Source organism: Phalangium opilio, unplaced genomic scaffold (genome assembly GCF_054372755.1).
Source record: "Phalangium opilio isolate 3A_F unplaced genomic scaffold, DU_Popi_V2 ptg000003l_1, whole genome shotgun sequence".
NCBI classification, from domain to species: domain Eukaryota; kingdom Metazoa; phylum Arthropoda; class Arachnida; order Opiliones; family Phalangiidae; genus Phalangium; species Phalangium opilio.
The window spans coordinates 8,759,634-8,777,681 of record NW_028324145.1 but is presented as its reverse complement, the minus strand read 5'-3'; the positions used below and the strand labels follow the sequence as shown (position 1 = coordinate 8,777,681).

The 18,048-nt window shown below is 37.8% G+C and overlaps 1 protein-coding gene across 3 annotated transcripts in view; it reads left to right on the top strand.

Annotated features, from left to right (window-relative positions):
• Oatp30B (Organic anion transporting polypeptide 30B) overlaps positions 1-18,048 on the top strand; it is a 97,013-nt gene that overhangs the window by 66,137 nt on the left and 12,828 nt on the right. For 2 of the 3 annotated variants that reach the window (XM_089840222.1, XM_089840216.1), the window contains one exon: positions 5,517-5,602. The gene's annotated coding sequence lies outside the window, so the exon portion shown is untranslated. Of the gene's footprint in view, positions 1-5,516; positions 5,603-16,128; positions 16,292-18,048 lie in introns of those variants that run through there. The other variant, XM_089840226.1, reaches the window with a different exon arrangement.

The window sequence follows — 18,048 nt, the reverse complement described above, 5'->3', positions numbered from 1 at the left end:
AATATTTCTTGACCAACTGATGGTTTTGAGAAGGTAGAAAAGCATTTAGTTTCAACAGCTGCACTCTTGAATTTCATATTGGTTTTTCCACAAATAGACGTGCATGGAAAATTGGTCAGTGAAAGCCTGGAAAAGTCAATGAATTTTTTGCATCTCAATTTTCATGGAAAGTTTGAATGAACGCTGTTATAGCCAGAACGGAAGTATCCGTAATACTTCATCAATGAGATTATGTTAGACCCAGATTCGCTCCAAATCTATTTCAACCCGAGTTTGCACCACACGTTACTCTTTATTCCCATAGAATTACTCACCATTGATATCTCTCTCGTACGTGGTGCAAACTAAGATTGTAACTAGTAACTAAGGAGTTTTCTATCGTTTCTTTTATTATTCCGACCTTTTTTCGGATGTTGACCACTCCTCTTTATTACTATATTTGGTTCAGTGGTCTGGGTCGGGTATAGGCTATCGGACAATTGAGGATGAGTTGGCCAGTATAGGCCTATCACGTGACGTCACTTGTCGGATGTGACTGTAGCTATCGTTGTCCCCCCTTTTTTTGGGACGCGGTTTTACGGCGCCCTGATTTGTCTGGTCTCACAGACGTCCAGACCCAGCCATGAAATCATTGAAATGTGAAGCTTACAATGGCGCCGTGGCGAAGTTTTATTCCGGAAATATAAGTAACGCACCTATTTAGACGCATCTTCCGTCGTGTAAACCAATGGATAAGGCACCTGTTATCGTATTTTTAGTGGGTAGATTTAACAATGTTAACCGGAGCGGGTGAGAGACGGAGTGTGACGTTTTTTGGAATTGTAACTCCAGTTATAGAGTCTCCTTTGTTTAATCAATACGAGTATGTTCACTGTGTTATAAATTCGTCAGTTTTCCACTAATCGGGTTGACTATAAAATACACAGTACAGTATCGCAAGTGTTTTAGACTCTATAGAGAAAATTGAGGATTAATGTATTGGGGTCGCAGTATGATCTCATAATGTAGATCTGAGCTGAGCTGAATTTTTCAGTTTTATTATTTGCTTTTTTATATGTTTATTCCTTTATAGTTTTATAACTAAACTTTCGGACGCGTTTAAAGTTATTGTGAAAGAACAATTGACCAAAGGAAATGACGAGGGGGTAGACGCTTGAGGACTCAGGTGTACAATATGTCTTGAACTCAATGTACTGTCAAAGCTGAACTGTGAGTTCTGAAGGCTTTGAACTCAATGCACTGTCAAAGCTGAACTCCTTTGAACTCATGTGTACACAGAGATCCAAAGTGTCTACCCCCTTGAGAAATGACCACTTTATAATATATCGCTTAGGCGGCTTTAGGCCTACTATGACTGAGATTTTTTCTTTAATTATTTCACCAGTGCCGGATTATCCACTGTAGGCAGTGCCTAGGGGCCCCTATGGCCAGCCTTATTCTCGCAGTATGCCCCTGAACGCCTTGTGCCTAGAGGCCCCAGAGGGTGTTGATCCAGCAATGTATTTCACATTCCCTTTACCTATAATTTAAATATGATATACGCACGTTAAAACCTTGAAGTTGCAAATAAAATAAAAATCGATCATCAATGGGTGGGAATTTGAAATATTGTAACCATTTGAATCCATCAAGTTTTGCAAAGGTAAACATAAATTTATAATAGCAGACGCCCCTTTATGTACTAAGAAGTATAGCCATGGACTTAACTTCCATTTCGCTGCCGACCTCGTGCAAAAGTAGGAAGTAGGAATCTCGATTAATTCCACCCCCTTTTTCATCGATCCTCGTGTCGTTAGAAACACTACACTGGTGACCCAGTGAGTAGTATGTATAGTTGAGGGACTGACTCGCTGGCTCCCCACCATTAAGGACGTAGGGAAATCATAACATAACATGCAGGCCAGGCCTTTCAATTCATTTTACCGTGTCCCTTATAATGGCATTGACTTCGAACCTAGTTGAACGTTTTTATATTAAGGTGTTTAAGTACTTAACGTGTTTGTGATATCCGAAATAAATAAAACGCGGAAGTAATCATTTAAGTATTAAATGGATACTTCGGGTTAGAATATTTTCTATTTTTTAATCGATGGAGCGTTTAAAAAAATGGATTATATCAATTGGAACCATGTTTCTGTTTACAATAATAAAGAAGATTCCAACAATTAAGTTTCCGATATGGACAATACGCGTTGGGCTTCTCGGTGAAGCACTGCGGCACCCCTATTGGACCCCTAGTACCACCTGGCGGATTCGTCCAATAGGGGTACTCCCTAGTTCTTCCCGGGAAAGACTAACGTAAAGGCGCCATTGGGGAAACGTAATTGGTCACTTCTACGTGTTAAGCCTAATTTCAAAATTATAATTGGAAGCCACGTGATTTTTTTTTTCCGCCGAACTTGAATCGCCACACGTTTTTCTATCAATTTCCTGTGTCTAATACTTTAGGTTAACAAACTTCTGATACCATTTTCTATTAAAACTAACCCAAAAATGAGCAAAGCCTATTTTCTCGACTTAATAGTAATAATAATAAACCTCTATTTAGGTATGTCGTTATGTTATAGGCTATATTTACGGTAGAAACGTGCCTTTGTTGATGTTATACCGTGTTTTAATACGCGTATGGCAACTGAAAGACGAATACGTTAGTTATTATGACCTATTTATAAACTATTTCGGAATGGAAATTAAATTAAATGGTCAACATTGGAATTTTATAAGAGACGTTTATGAACATTTTTCATAAATAAATTAGGCCTAATTTCCAAATAAAAACAAAAATTGCAGCCCCCATACTGCGCTACAAACTTTAATTCAATTTAAAGCCTAAAATTAGATTAATTAAAATTAAACGTATGTATGATTATAATGATTAATTATTACTAAAAGCAATTAAAATCTCCCCGTGTAATTAGGTTACCCCCTTAATCATTATAATTATACATCATTCTTGCCTGTTCTATAATAGAGAAAACGTTTGTATATACAGAAATAGCTAATTCTGAAAGGGATAATGAAGCTTGGCCATTTACTTAGAAAAATAGATCTGTAGTTTAAAATAACAAATGTCAAACACAGTTTCCCTTATTTATTAGTGTGCTATTAACCCTTTTAATATTTTTTTTTTCTGGGATACAACCCAGAAGTAGTTCTTTCGTCGCTCATGAAGCATTCGAAACAGAAACAGGTGTTTGTAGTTTACTAATATAAACATACATAATTTTCTCGGGGTTAAAAAATTACGCCTGTATTTAAGGCGCCAAAAAATGTCTGCAAAAACACATTTCCCAGGCTCGCGCAACATTGAAAGAAAGTACTTAAGAAAAGAGGAAGCTGGCGTTAAAGAACATTAACTTTTCATTTGCAACAAGTAAACCCTCTCGGCGTGGTTAGTATTTTCTTCTTAAACTACTTTTACCAAGCGAATGAAAAAAGAGATGTATATATTTTGAAGAAAAAGAAGTGCATTTTTTTTTTTACGTTTCTGCAAAATAGGCTCTGTTAACTCCAGTCAGTTTGACTACATGGTCGAAGGGGTTTTCAAGGATTATGTTTTCGAAATTTTTCAGGCTTCATACTTCAGAGAGAGGGAGAGAATTTGATTTATTTGATTTTTCTTGATGTTTGATGTTTCATACTTTGAGAGTCTGGACACTGTAGTAAGCCCGGTTTAATGAAATTTTTCATTCAATATGAAATGACAGAGGTCGTGGTATTTTCTATGTTAAGAATGATATTATATTTGGGAGAGAAAATAATTTATTCAATTTCAATTTAGCAATATTTATTACATTGCAGTATAATATTGTTATTTATAACCTATACTTTAGAAATGATATTTATCTATCATTTAATTTAGAATTTTGAAGAGAACTATGGTTGGGGAATAAATTATGGTTTGTTCTTAATTATTAGAACTTCAAATTTTCACGATTCAATTCAATTCATTAGAGCAATTCATATATTTGCGCTGCATAATGTCTTAAAATTAGAAATTTATTTAATATAAAATATAACGTTTCATCTGAATGTATTATTATTATTTTTATTTTACCTTCAAAATTGCAATTTAACCTTAATTTATTTTGAAATACATTTAATGGTTGTATATTTAACATAAACATATGGTAAACGACAAAAATATTTCTCGGAATTCTCACGAAATTGGGTTTTCTTCTAAGAATTTTATCTTATCTTTTAATAATAAGTTTAAGTGCCTACGATTTTCATTCACTTTATCGTCGGCGGTTTACTGCAAGTTTAAATTAATTACATTAATTTGTCTTCGTTGTAATGGTCTTTGTTAGATGTCAACTGGTTATGTTTTCTTTTAGTAGTAATTCTTTTGCTTAGAGACCCGTTCCTATTGTTATTTTCCACATTGTATAATTGGTTAATATGATCAAAACCAGACTGTACTACCAGAAGGGGATAATAGAGGAAGGATGACACTCTGTATCCTCTGATACTTTAGTTATGTAACATAATTCTTCCCAGGCGAGGGATCCCTTTTTATTTGATCTCCCGCTCATCAAACTTCAGATGGACATCACACCGTGCTAGGGTGAATACTATAACTGTTTGGTGGTACTAAATCCTCAGAAATTAACCAACAAACCTTGATTGTCTTGACGTGGGATAAAAATCCATCCACAAGCGCATGCGCCTTGGAAAATAGTTAAGCGCTAATAGAGTAATGATGAGGGAACTATTTATCGCGTTTGCAATTCGGTTTAGCAACCTTTAGCACTCCAAATGTTGGGAAGAATCGTGTTACAATTAACCCTGCCTCTTTAGGTACACTTCTTCCGAAGAGAAGTATTGTATACTTCTGGTACTACTTAACTTAGTGCGAACAAGACATAGTTAGGCCTAAAACAAACCTCGGGTTAGCACCGTAGGAAACATTTCTAGGCTATATCTTTTATTACGAAAGAGATATTTTTATGAACACGAATCTCTTCTGTTGTTGGCATTCCATTGTTTTTTGGGCATGTCAAAAAAAGTTACTCTAGATTCACGAGAATCTGGCCTTTAGATGCCATCTTCACTTTGTATCAAAAATATGAAGTTTCTACCCACACGGACGCGTGAAACTAAGAACTATCCAAAGTCTATAATAAAACTTGAACAATATCAACCCATCTACTTTAATAAAGACGAATTCCTTATCGTCTTTAAAACAAAAACTATTGAAGGAATTTCTAGCTCTAATTTTGTCTTTGTCCTGGAAAAATTGGGTATTTAGGTATTAATATTTAGTTTTTCTTAAATGGTGGAGAAAGGGTTTTTGATTTAAGTTATTTATGTACATTATATTTAACTTAGGAATGCATACAGCTGATTGGAATAATTTTGCCCAATGTTAATTTCTATGCGGATTTTGTGGGCTGGGCTTAAGAACTTAATACCATCACGAATCTTAGCTTTGGTTCTAGTAGACTAGTTGTAAAAATGTTTACTAAAGAAATTCTGTGTATTTAATATTTCGTATTTATGTTTTTCTCTTACAGAAGTTGTTTTCGAGCACTTCAAGGATTCCGAAACGATTTTCCAATTCGCAATTTTGAATTTTGCTTTCAAATGAAAAGAGTGTCACGTAAGTCGAACATTTCTCCTTAATTCTTTTGATAATTTAAGAAGAGATTTGCGTGTTTAAATTAAATTCCTTGGGAAGGAACTCGACTGTTTTTAAAAAAGAATAATTTTAGAAACCAAATTAGGCTTAAGAAAGTTAAAATTGAAATGAAAATTTTCTCGCATTTGTTTTTAAAAGGGGTCAGATTTTTTAAAAACCTTTGCTTTTAAAAACGCCCACCCTATCAGTGGGCGTTTAATAAAAAAGAAAGAAAAATGAGAAGTAGAAAACCCACGAATCAATGGTATTTTTATTGATTGTGTAATTCGAAAATATTACCCCTTTTTTCCACGTACATTCTCTTTGCCACCTCTAATGTATTCATAATTCCCGCGGATCATTGATTTAGTTATCTTGAAAATGAAATATGGTAGAAACTGCCAAATGGTTTTACAAAGGCGAGCGAATGATGATGTTACTTAATGATAGATGTTGGCCTTTAACAGACTCAGTGAAATGAACTATTATAAAGGCGGCCGCCATTTTAAAAAACCCTAAAGCCCCTCTATAGGAAGGAAGGTTTTGGTTACGTTTCTGCCTGCCATTTTCCAAGATGGCGATGAATTTGGAAAATAAATATTAGTGTAAGCCCCTATAGGAAGAAAGGTTTTGGTTACGTGTCTGCCCGCCATTTTCCAAGATGGCGATGAATTTGGTAAATAAATATTAGTGTCATGGGATAATTTCAACTTCCTACAATAAGAAATTTTAACTTATTGTTTGTGGAAATTTGTTTGTACTCCCCCCTCTCCCCAAATTTCTTCTAAACTGAACATGATTACTCGCGCGCTGTCCCACGTGTGTAATTGGCGCGCTCTCTTTCCCGCCTTAATATCTTGCTTAATATCTTGAAGGCGCGCGCGCTAATGAAAGTATGAATTCCAGTCCCGTTCCTAAAATGCTTAATTACTCATTTACTCGTTGCGGCATTTTAAAGAAAAAAGAAAAAAACCAGTTGTTAAAAAAAGGGGGGATGATTATTATAGTGGAACGTGTTGTAACGGTACAATAAACGTTCTTAAGTTCATTGGCCCTTAACATATTCCCCCAAAAACTCTATAAAACTCTCGCTATAAAATTGGGTATTTTCGAATTCTGTCAAAAATAAAACAAAAATGGGAAAAACCATCGTTTTTTTCGAGATCAAAGTTGGACTTGTCGTCATTTTGAGAGTAGTTCTCGATGGTATCAATTTTTACTCTTTTTATTTTTATCTTATCCTTAAAACCTTTTTTCTCACATAGTAAAAGAATAAAATCACTTTAAGCGGGGTTTTTTTTTTACCAAAAATTAGTATGACATACAATGACCTATAACCTTTTGGGAAAATATTATCTACTTTTATCTATATTGGACTGTGTTTGCTTGAGGGGTTGTAACTTTCGAAAACGAAAACCTTTGAAGCTCAATTTTGAAAACATTTTTATAAACTGTCGCCAGGGATAGATTTAATTTTAGAAGTAGGAATGGAGAACAGAGTAATCTGGGCGCGCGTCAAAGTCCCGGACCCCCTACCCCGGCAGGGAGGGGTTTGAAAGAAGAGGCGGGTCATAGCGACAGAAGTAAAAAAGGAATACGTATTTTTCGCCGTCCCCATCAGCAACGTTATCAAAACGTAGTTTAAGTGAGCCAATGAGTTAATTTAAACTTTTCGTTACGTGTTGGAGGGAGGGGCTCTATACTCGGTGGTCTATGAGTCGGACTGAAGTAAATACTAACCGTTCTCCATTCCTACTTTTAAAATTAAATATATCCCTGCTGTCGCAAAAAAGTCGTATACTTTGAAACGGTCGCAAAATGTCGTGGTATACTTAGAAACTGTCGCAAAGTCTCGTGGTATACTTAGAAACTGTCGCAAAGTCTCGTGGTATACTTAGAAACTGTCGCAAAGTCTCGTGGTACTCTTATGAACTGTCGCGAAAGTCATGGAACCTTTTCGCGCACAACTTTCTGACTCTTCTACAAATAATATAAGTGAAATGTACCTCAGATTCTGTTATTCACATTTGCCTCTGTTGTTACGCAGCCTGTGGAAGGTGACCTTGAATACCAATTGTTTTAAGCCTAATCAGGCATGTACTTGCGACACGAAACCTTTTAATGCTAATGTAATCGAAATTAATTTTGAAAGAAAGGTACGGATTAAAAATGTCAGGTCTCCCTCGAGAGAAAGAAGCGTGCATTCTCTTTTCAGATCTAAAACTCCGGAATCTCGTTAAGCCTTTTAGAAAAGTAATCTACGAAAGGCATTATTTTTCTCTGCATAATTAAATACATAGAAATCTTTTCATTTCTCATTCCTTCCTTGGTTCGTTCGCTCGCTCGCGGCAACATTTTACATCGCTAAAGAATTACACGGAATTCCCATTTTCCTAACTAGATTTTTCTTTTTCTAACTATAATCTTAATTCCTTACCGCGTTTCTAGCTACCCTTAAAATAGTCCCCTTTTACAAGGCACTTAATTATTTAAACCCTAAATAAATATAAGACTCGTTTTGCACTGGCAACGACCTTAACTACGTCATGGTAGCGAAAGGTCAACTGTTCGTCTACTTTTATACGTCATTTTCAAATGTTTTGGACGCAATTAAAACAGTTTCGAAACCCATTTGAATAAACCCCAGTCTCCATTTCATCGACCAAGGCTTAATGATATTAGGGTATTCAAAAATCACGTGACATGTGTATTGGCTTAGCCCCTCGAGACATAGTTGTAAAAGAGCGCGGAATTATGAAACTCTTGCCAAGGCGTAAAGAATATTTTAATTTATAGATAAACAGAATTAGGCCTAAAGTCGAATTACTGTTCATATTATTGCTTGAAGTTGAAACTGTGAACTGGAGTAGGGTTTGGGGGGCGATGTTGTTTTGATTGAGTGTTAGCATCTATGTAATGTTATGTTTATCGTGGAAAACATCTTGAAGTCTAGGCCTAGTTTTGGAGAATCTAATATATGGGTTTAACAAGCGAGGGAATTGTATCATAAACCCGGGAGATTTCGTAAGTCAACTAACTCGCTCTCGCTATATAAGGGCTAAGGGTTAATAATAATTTCAGCAATGCATGGTGGTGCGGGCCGCCGTTTGCAATATGGATCGCCCACATACTGACTGCATCGCGATGATGTGCCTATAAATAGGTACGTGGAACGAATTGCTAATACCCCTTCACACACCACCCCTCTCTTGCGCAATCCCAAAAGGGAAGATGCAAGTATGAACTATGGTGACTCGATATTCAAACGGTGCGTTATCTTTCTTTTGGGATTAAAACCTCTTAAAATCGGGTGGAACTACCTAGGCATTTATTAGACGGGGATATAAGTTGGCGACCTGACCCTCTATGTGTTCATGGTTTGTTAAGTTAGGTTAGGCAAGATAAGATAAGGTTAGGGTTTCGTTAACGTTTGGTCGGGTTAGGGTTTCGTTAACGTTTGGTCGGGTTAGGGTTTCGTTAACGTTTGGTCGGGTTAGGGTTTCGTTAACGTTTGGTCGGGTTAGGGTTTCGTTAACGTTTGGTCGGGTTAGGGTTTCGTTAACGTTTGGTCGGGTTAGGGTTTCGTTAACGTTTGGTCGGGTTAGGGTTTCGTTAATGTTTGGTTAGATTAGGTTAGGCTCGGTTCATTGGGTGGGGAGGGGGTCTGTCTGACGTCTTCTAGCCCTTTGAACCCTGATGTTGTAAAATTTAGAATGTTCACAGATACACTGAAATTCTAATGGACAATCCTCCCAGTCTTCCTGTTTTCTATTAGGTCTATAAAATCCATGGTTAGTTCATCATTATAAACATTTCACTTTCCCTTGAAGATATTGTCGTAAGAAGGGTTATTATTGTTCTTAATACATCCAGAAAGATTTCCTTTTGCCTCTCTGGGAAAACTTTGTTCAGCTATTTTTTCTTTTCTTTTTCTGTACTGTATTGTACACGCGCCTGCACTCTAGTTGAGCTCATTTAGTCAAGAAACCCTTTTTACACGCCGTGGTAGTGGTTTGCTTCTAGCTGCCGATTTCTTGGTCCATTACCGGACCCGTACATACTAGCTTTTTTAGCCCTCCTTTTCCGTGACTAAAGGCATATCTAGGGTGCTCCTCTTGGCCTTTCAAAAAAAAAAACGGGGAGAGAAATAAAAAAAACCTGCTTTGCCAGTATCAAATCAAAATCTGTAGCCGACCCCTGTCTCATAGGTGCAATGCCCCCAAAAGCGCGACAACTACATTGTAATAGTGGATAAGTTTTACATTACACCACGATTTTGTCCGGCCCGTTTTTCTCTTCCTACATATAACCGGCGTTCTTGTTACGTTAGCTTACAAGTGTTAAGCCTCGTGTACGAGGGACTAATCACTATGAAATTCCCTGTACACCAAGCGTAGGACTTTTAAGGATTACACGTAATCTTTTCGGTATCGCGTTTGTGTATCTGGCCCCTTGCGTTTGTATGTTGGATGTTGGTGAACCAAGAAATGCTATCAGTTCAGTTTGAATCAGTACGTGATTAACTTGGCTGAACAAGAGCCTGACAACACTTCGCTTAAAGCTAGGAGTGTTTTCTAGGCTTTATTTAAAACTATCTATGAACTTGTTTTGTTAAAATGATTAAATTTTGAGGTCCATAACTTGAAGAATTGTAAGCAATCTTTCTGAGGATTTTCCCTTAGCCCTGGTATTGGATTATTGACCCTGAAATTTACTCTTTTGTCTTATACTTGGCCTAAATAGACATGTTTAAAAGTAGCTATTAAGGAAAAGTATGGGGAATTTTTACTAAGAAGTAATGTAGGAATTTGGTATTAATTTCTGGTTTAATTTGATCAAGTTATGTTTATCTTCTTTTGATATTCGAGTTAAGCGAAGCTTGGAATTGTATATTTGCAAAAATGTATGATGATTTTTGTGTAGGAAGGTAGTGAAGAAAGAAAGAAAGAGAAAAATATCGTAAACGAAAAACAGAATTTATTTGAGCGTGAAGCGAGTAGTTGCATTTTTATCTTGCTTTTTCATATTTTTGTATTTTGGGAGCAGAAAAAAAAGGAAGCTTTTTTTTTTAAGAATGGGGTGATATTTTGGAAGCGGTACCACGCTTTTTAATTTTAATAGCTCATGAACCTGGCAATTTTTCTATTTAAATTGTAAAGAGGAATTCTATTTTGGCATCACTACCCCGTCTTTCTTTCGGTTATCAGTTTACCCAATCTACAAAAATGAAATAACTCAATTTAGATCCAAATCTTTTTTTAGGTATCGACTTGTTTCGTTATAAAGAAAAGGTTTAAAATAGATTCACAGAAAACCCTATTTAAAGTGCGAGAAAATAAACTTCTACTGTGAGACTTCAGATTTGCTAGAAATAGTGAGTTGGTAATTTATCAAATTGCAGTGTTAATTACCATGGTAACTTACCTGGTTGCTTAATAAACCTAATTATAAAAATTATCAACAAAACGGTTAGGACTTCATAACATTTATAGATATGTAAATGAAAATGCACCATTCTCCAATAGATCATTTCGGTGTCTCTGAAATACTAAATCTGTTGTTGACAGCGGTTGAATTGCATACGTCACAAATGACTCTAACAACATTTGTCCACACAAAGAAGTGATATCTAGTTTATTTAGGGAGAAGGTATAAGTCTAGATGCCTAAGTATTCGCGCGCCATAGTCCCAGTCCCCCTTCCAAAATACAAGGGGGGACGTAAAAGGAGGCCCCGGGCTATTTCGCCTCTCCTCAGTCGGAAAATACAGAGTTAATTTTCGTCATTCGCGTCGCGCTGACGTGAGTTTTCAAGAACCAATGAGATAGTGGTTGTAATTTAGAGGCGGGTATTAACTCCGGACCTACCTTTGGACTGGAGATAAAGCTGGAAATGTGGCGAATTTATTTCTTCTCCCTAATAAACTAGATATCACTTCTTGTCCACGCGCTATCTATAAATACCTCTCTCTCTCAAAATACTCCTTTTTTTAAATGCTGTATTAATAAGTAAAAAGAATTTAAAAACCTTTTTCTAAAATTGAAAAGCAATTTACACTAATGAAAATGGATATGACAAAAAAGGGTTAACGACATAGGGTTGTACAAATATGGCTTCGTGATAATCCCTTAGTATTATTTTTATTGTCTCATTCCACTGCCAAATTGTTATGTTACTGAAAACAAAACGTATCTTGTTATTTTTGAAAACATTATTTTAGAAAAGTGTTTGTGAAAGCTGAATAGAAGAAGGATGGGTGTAGACCAACCACTCTTTAAAAATATTACAAATTAGCAAGGTTTGAAGCAAATTTATATGAAAAGGAAAAGGGTTGACCCAATTCCGTCTATTTTTCTAATGTTTTGCCATTCTGGAGAGACTGACAATTATTTTCAAGTGGCGCAGCCCCGCTGGAGATGAGATAGATTTATCGGCTAGTAGCCTAGCGTGATCAAGAAAGAGAAATTTCCAATTTTTGTTCGTGGAGAAATTGTTAATGAACAAAGAGTGGTACGAAGGAAAACCTTAGATCAGTGTTCTCTTAGAGCCATTCAGCCTGTAAAGTAAATTAACCACCTCGAATAAGGGAGACTTTAAGATGAAAGTGACCTAAAAACGTGTACGAAAAGTCTAGTAGTTAGGGTTATATCTTCCCGAATAGATCACGTGTTCGTTTTCAAATTAGGCTTAACCTAACGAAATTAAAATGCAAGACGTTGGGGACGCTATAACGTTTTCCGGTCAATTTTCTTAAACACTCTATTCCAATCGTAGAAGAAGATTGTATACAGGGTGTTTCAAAAATGCTAGTGATGACCGTAGTACAGTGGTCAAAGGTGCAACTTCTATCACTTTTTTCCCTATAAGAGGGCCGCACTGATTAGAGTGTTTTACGTACGACCCCTTAATTAAATTAGCATAGTATTGTCTTTTAGTTTCGTACTTAAGTTTAAGGGGCCATTGGTAAAACATTCCAATCGTATCGACCCAAAAACTGCCGCTAGAACACCCTGTATTTGTCAAACTTTCTTTTGTGTCGCCAGAAGTTCTGATAGAAAAACAAAACAAAACAGAGGGTGGCTTGAGATGAAGACCCTCTTCACAAAGCGATGGAGATGGACCAATAAGCTTAGCGCGTGCGACGCGACACGGACCTAGTTTCTAGCGCGCGCGAAAGAATAACAACCCTTGACCTTTTAACCTTCTTCTTTCGCCAAGGATATCAAACTCCTCTTTTTCATCGTACTATAGTATGATAGAACCAGAACTTTCTCGGTCCATGAGCATTTTTGAGAACAAAATTGAAAGATATCAATCATTGGGAGAAGATGGAGGCCCCCTCGCGGATAAAAACCCCAAAAAACTTGACGCGTTTTTCGTCGATTCGAAACATCTGCGAACGTACTGTACTGTACGTTTCTTCTTTTTGCGTTGAAGATATTACTAAAACCCCTTTTTGAACGAGCTGCTATTCATTTTGTGTGTCAAACCGTTTGCCTAGTTTTTCTTAAAACCAACAGTAATTTACAAACTAATCGCCTATAATATTTATTACCCATCCTTGAAGTTATTGATTAAAGAGAATAGGGTTAGAAAAACAAAATTTCAAAAATGAATTGGCCTCATTCTTGTAATGAAGATTGTGATATAGTTTAGGCTTATTGAACTTTCATTTAGGCTTAGTTAGCATTCATTTGTCTATCTCCGGTTGCGGTTTTTCGGAGTTTAGTTCAAACTTGTCGATGTCGAATAGATTGTAAATAAAATTGAAATAAAAAGATTGCGCTCTTGCCAGTAACCACTTTAAGCCTAATTTATACCCATAAGTATCTTTTAATGTTTCAAAAGGTAAGGCTTAGCTCGATTAACGTTTAAAGGAAGGAAAAATATCTGCAGTTTGCTGATATCATCGATTTCCGATCGAGGCCCGAAATTTGTAATAAGAAAAAATAAGAAAAAAAAATGATTGATTTGGGAAATTCTCCGCTGATGGTAAATCTAAAAACAAATGGAATGGAAATTCGACGCCTCTTGGGGATAGTATAGGGAGAATTTTCCGAATAGTCATCGTACCGTGTAGAAAACTTGAAATTATTCCTTTTGAAAAAATTATCAGCGATTTTCTTTTGCCTCGAAACGTTCCGCTAAAAAGTAGCATTACATAACAATGTTTTCAAAGAAACAAATAAATTGAAGTAAAGGTTTACTAATACACCTGTTGTAACCTCTCTGTATGAATAGTTTTCAGACAAGGAGGATTGGTGCGTACCGTCAGAAGGAAATAATAAAATGATGACACTCTGTATCCTCTTAATACTTTGGGGTGTAAATGGTATCCTAATCTGAAAACCATGTATTTCCTAAGTCTACTTAATGTTTCCTCACCTCAAGTTGTGAATTTCTAATTCAGCAAATAACAAAGTTGTTTTTCCTTTCTTTTTTTCGCTTGACGCGCGTCTTTTTAAAGCTTGAATGTGGATTTTGATGCCTGTTTGTTCACTCCCCTGGATCGCTAAAATTTATTTATAGATATTAGTTCTGTAATGGTACGACGTTCGCTCGAGAAAGATTTGAAGGAAGACGACCTCCCCTTTATACTCTAAGCGATTTCAGTCTCTACTCGCTGTCTCTGGGCTGATGAAGCGTATATACCATGGAATTATTATGGGATAGCTTGTTCAGCATCTCCTAGAATATGCTCTTCTCTACAAGGTTGATTTTGCCGCCGGGCTTTTTTTGGGCTCGCTTTTCGCGATAATAGAATCTCGATGACTCGAACCGTTCTAACTAATCAATAATTTGAAATAGAGAAGCTTGATCGTCGTTGGTTGCATTTCCTCCCGAAAAGGACATTTCGAAAATATTTCGAATGCTTTAGGACCGGGGGCTCAAACCAACTTTAGGTAGGGTCTTTGTAAGGTTTTGTTTAGTGTAATAGACTTCACCCTTAAGGACATTGAAATTCCTTTGTTTGAATGTAATGAGAAACTTAAGCCTAATGAAGGTCTACTGGAAACAAAACCAAGTTATCTTTAGTTATTGGATTATCCTGATTGTTATAAACCAAAAGATTTGGTGTATCATTGAGACGAGAAGAGCTGGTAGAGCTAGGACAACATCAAAAGAGGTCCATCTCTAACTCTCTAAGGTTCAAGGTTGTAGTAAAGATTGGTATGAAGAGATACAACGTTATCTTTTGATATTTTGCTTAATTGCTCTAGTCATTACTGCTAAGTTTAAATTTAGGGTTAATAAACTACGATGAAGCTCGGTTTAAGGTTTCGCCTTCCCTTTAAGCTCAACATCGTGCGTTTGACAAAGAAAGGATGTTAATTAAAGTTTAACGCTCGAATTAGTTTAATCGCCTCTGGAGATGTTTCTCTCTTTCATAATTGGTTGGGGTTTCGTAACTCTAACAACCTATTATTATAACCATCCTTTCTTTATATATGTGTATATAAAAGATCCCCGTAGGCCATTTAGTCTGTGTGTGGGGGTGTTATAAGTACCGCGTGATGATATAGACCAAAAATAGGCTCTCGGTTTTTCCTCTCCAAGGTGTGTTTTACAGTTTTACCAAGGTTTACTTCGCCATGGTCCTTATGGTTATAATAGAACACGTTATAGGCCTAAAACTAAGAATGAACGAGGTAAGCCTAACCTTGAAAGTTATTAAAATAACTGCGGACCCCTTATGTTTTTTGCGAAAAGATGGCTTTAGATATAGCTACTTTGCATGCAAAAATCTTAAGGTCTCTACCCCGTCTTTGCCTCTGTTGTTGCCAGGCAAGGTGGAAAAGATGTTTTTACAGGGCTCTCGCCTGTGTGTTCAAATTTGAAGGGAAAAAAGTTTGGATAATATTTTATGCTGTGGAGGCACGTAGAGTTGCTGCATGGCTTTATTAGCTTACAAAAGCTTGAAAAAGTTGAATTTTCTCTTCAAGATTGGCCACTCGATCCGCGCGGTACCATATGTTTAGAGAGTTTAAAAGCGTTCTCCCTTTTTCTATGGCAAAAGAGCAAGGCAAACTAATTTTAAATTCACTAGGAAAGGTTTATAAAGAAGAATGATCTAAAAGACCGTTTTCTGGATCACACCCAAAAATGTTAATCTTTTATTTTTACAGCTATCATTAAAGTACATTTCAAGTAACAAGAGTTAGTGGCCTCTTAGAACATTTACTATTTTATGTTAATTAAAAGCTTTTAACGCCGTTTTCGCGCCTTTAATTGAGAGTAAATGGTTGTTTATAACCCGAAAGAAAGTGTGTAGCTTTTTGATTTAAATATCAGGTTATAGAAATCGATGTATTTATTAAACTTGATTTATTCGAGTTAAATATTATATAATTTATAATTTCTGGGAATCTTTTCCCCGTATTTGCTTTCCCCCTTTCTTTCCCGCTCTTTCTTTGACCCCTTCCGCGTTTTTCCGCGAAAGTCGCGGCGGGAGAAGCCAGTAGCCTGCCATGCTGCCATTCTCCTTCTCCACTCTTCAGTGCAGCCAGTTGCCGTTGGCCCTCTGGCATGGCAACGCGATGGATCACGGATGAATGTGCGCGCTGTCGGAGTGTAGTTTTCTTCCATACCAGAAGCTTAATTTGGTTTTATAGTTAAATTTACGAATTTTACAAGACAAATACTTAATTCGCTGCTGCAAATACTTATTCTGGTAATTATTTTTCTTTTAAAATACCTTTTTGTAACCGTAAAGTTTTAAAAGTAGGAAAAGGGGCCTAACTTCACGATTCCACAAAGATAATTAAATAAAAACTAGAAAACTAGAAGTTCCCAGGTTACCCGCTTAAAGATCTTATTGATCAAGACTAAGTATTTACCAGATAGTCCATTCTTGTAAATAAAGCGCAGTAGTAGAATAATAACTTTTACTATTTATTAGACACGTCTGAACTTGTCCGTGAATACAAATTAACTGCCCTTTAGCAGGCGGCGGCGGGGGTTTTTATCCCCGCCAAATTATATTTTTTAACAGAAAGGAGCTAGTGGCGCTTAAGGCGCCACTTGTGAGCAAATTAAGAATTTAGATGAAGCAGACGACTTCGGAGGAATGTGGAGGCCGTCGTTACATCCTCCCCCCCGGAAAAAGTCGTCTGCTCATGAGGAGTCAGACTCCGGCTCCCGCTGCTCCGGCGATCTTCTGGCCGCTGAAGGCGCGCTTTCCATCTTGGTCCGCTGGCGCTCCGCTTGGGCCGTGGCTTATGGCAGTTCTTTTCATGGTGTCGTCCCACCTGGCAACGGCGACACAGGGTGTATCGTTCGTCCGGAACCATGTTTTGGCGGCGCGGCGCTGGTTGGGCGGCTCGTGGAACCCGCGGGTGGTGGTAGTGTCGCCGCTGAAGTCAATGGGCGTTTCGTACCGTTTCCCACGGTTCTCGCGATATTGCTTGCCGCGCAAAGGTAAAGTCACACGAAGTCACATCGGTGATGTCATGCGTGCGCAAATAGTTCGCAACGTCCGGGCGAGACCGGAGAGTCTTATGCGGGTATTGTTCTGGAGGATGATAGTAAATGTCCATCTCCGGACCTCCAGGCTTAGGATTCTTCCTCAACACTATCTCACGTCTCCATCCTCTTCGAAAAGGGTTGACGAATCTCATGGGATTGATGGGAACAGGGTTAGACAATTCCTTATCGTCTTCCTCAGATTCGGAGGAAGAACTGGAATCGTCAGGGTGAGATAGAGGAGAGGGTAGAGGGAGAGACTTCTCCCTCGAGCTCCTATCAGGAGAGGAAGGTGGAGAAAGGTCTGGCGGCATCCGATTCACTCGGAAGACCGCGGGAGGATCTGAGAACAAGGCGAATGCGTCTGGCTCAGATTCCTCAGGAAGATCAGAGACTTCTGGGAAGGACTCTGGAACTTCTTCCGACGGGGAATCAGAGGATCCATGAGTGGATGAAGCTGAGGTTTGATGTCTCCTCGTTTCTTCTCCAGACGACTCGGTCTGCGCTTCTTGGTCTTTCAACAGTCGTCGTCTTCGTTCTCGTCGAGTCTCACGACGTTCGTCACCAGTACTGACTCCAGCGTCCTGAAGCGTAGGTACGGACGGTGACGAGGTAGAACGGGAAGATGAACTACTTGACGTTGAGGATGACTGGCCTCCGGCCGGTTGGCAGACATCCTTGTTTGACCAATAAAGCTTGAGATGAGCGATATTCTCAATCCCTTTATTTTCTCCGGTTTCTGGGTCTTCTAATTTGTATCGCAAGCGGTCTAGCTTCTTCGCGATCTTGTAGGGACCATCCCACTTGGGACATAACTTAGCGGCGACATCACGTGCCGCTTGAGACAAAGGATGCGTCTCTTTCCAGACAAGCGCACCAACGGGAAATTCAATTCCTTCCCGCCTTTGGTCGTAGTAGCGCTTCTGGTGTGCTTGCGCTTTCTTGGCAAGCTCTTTAGACAAGGCT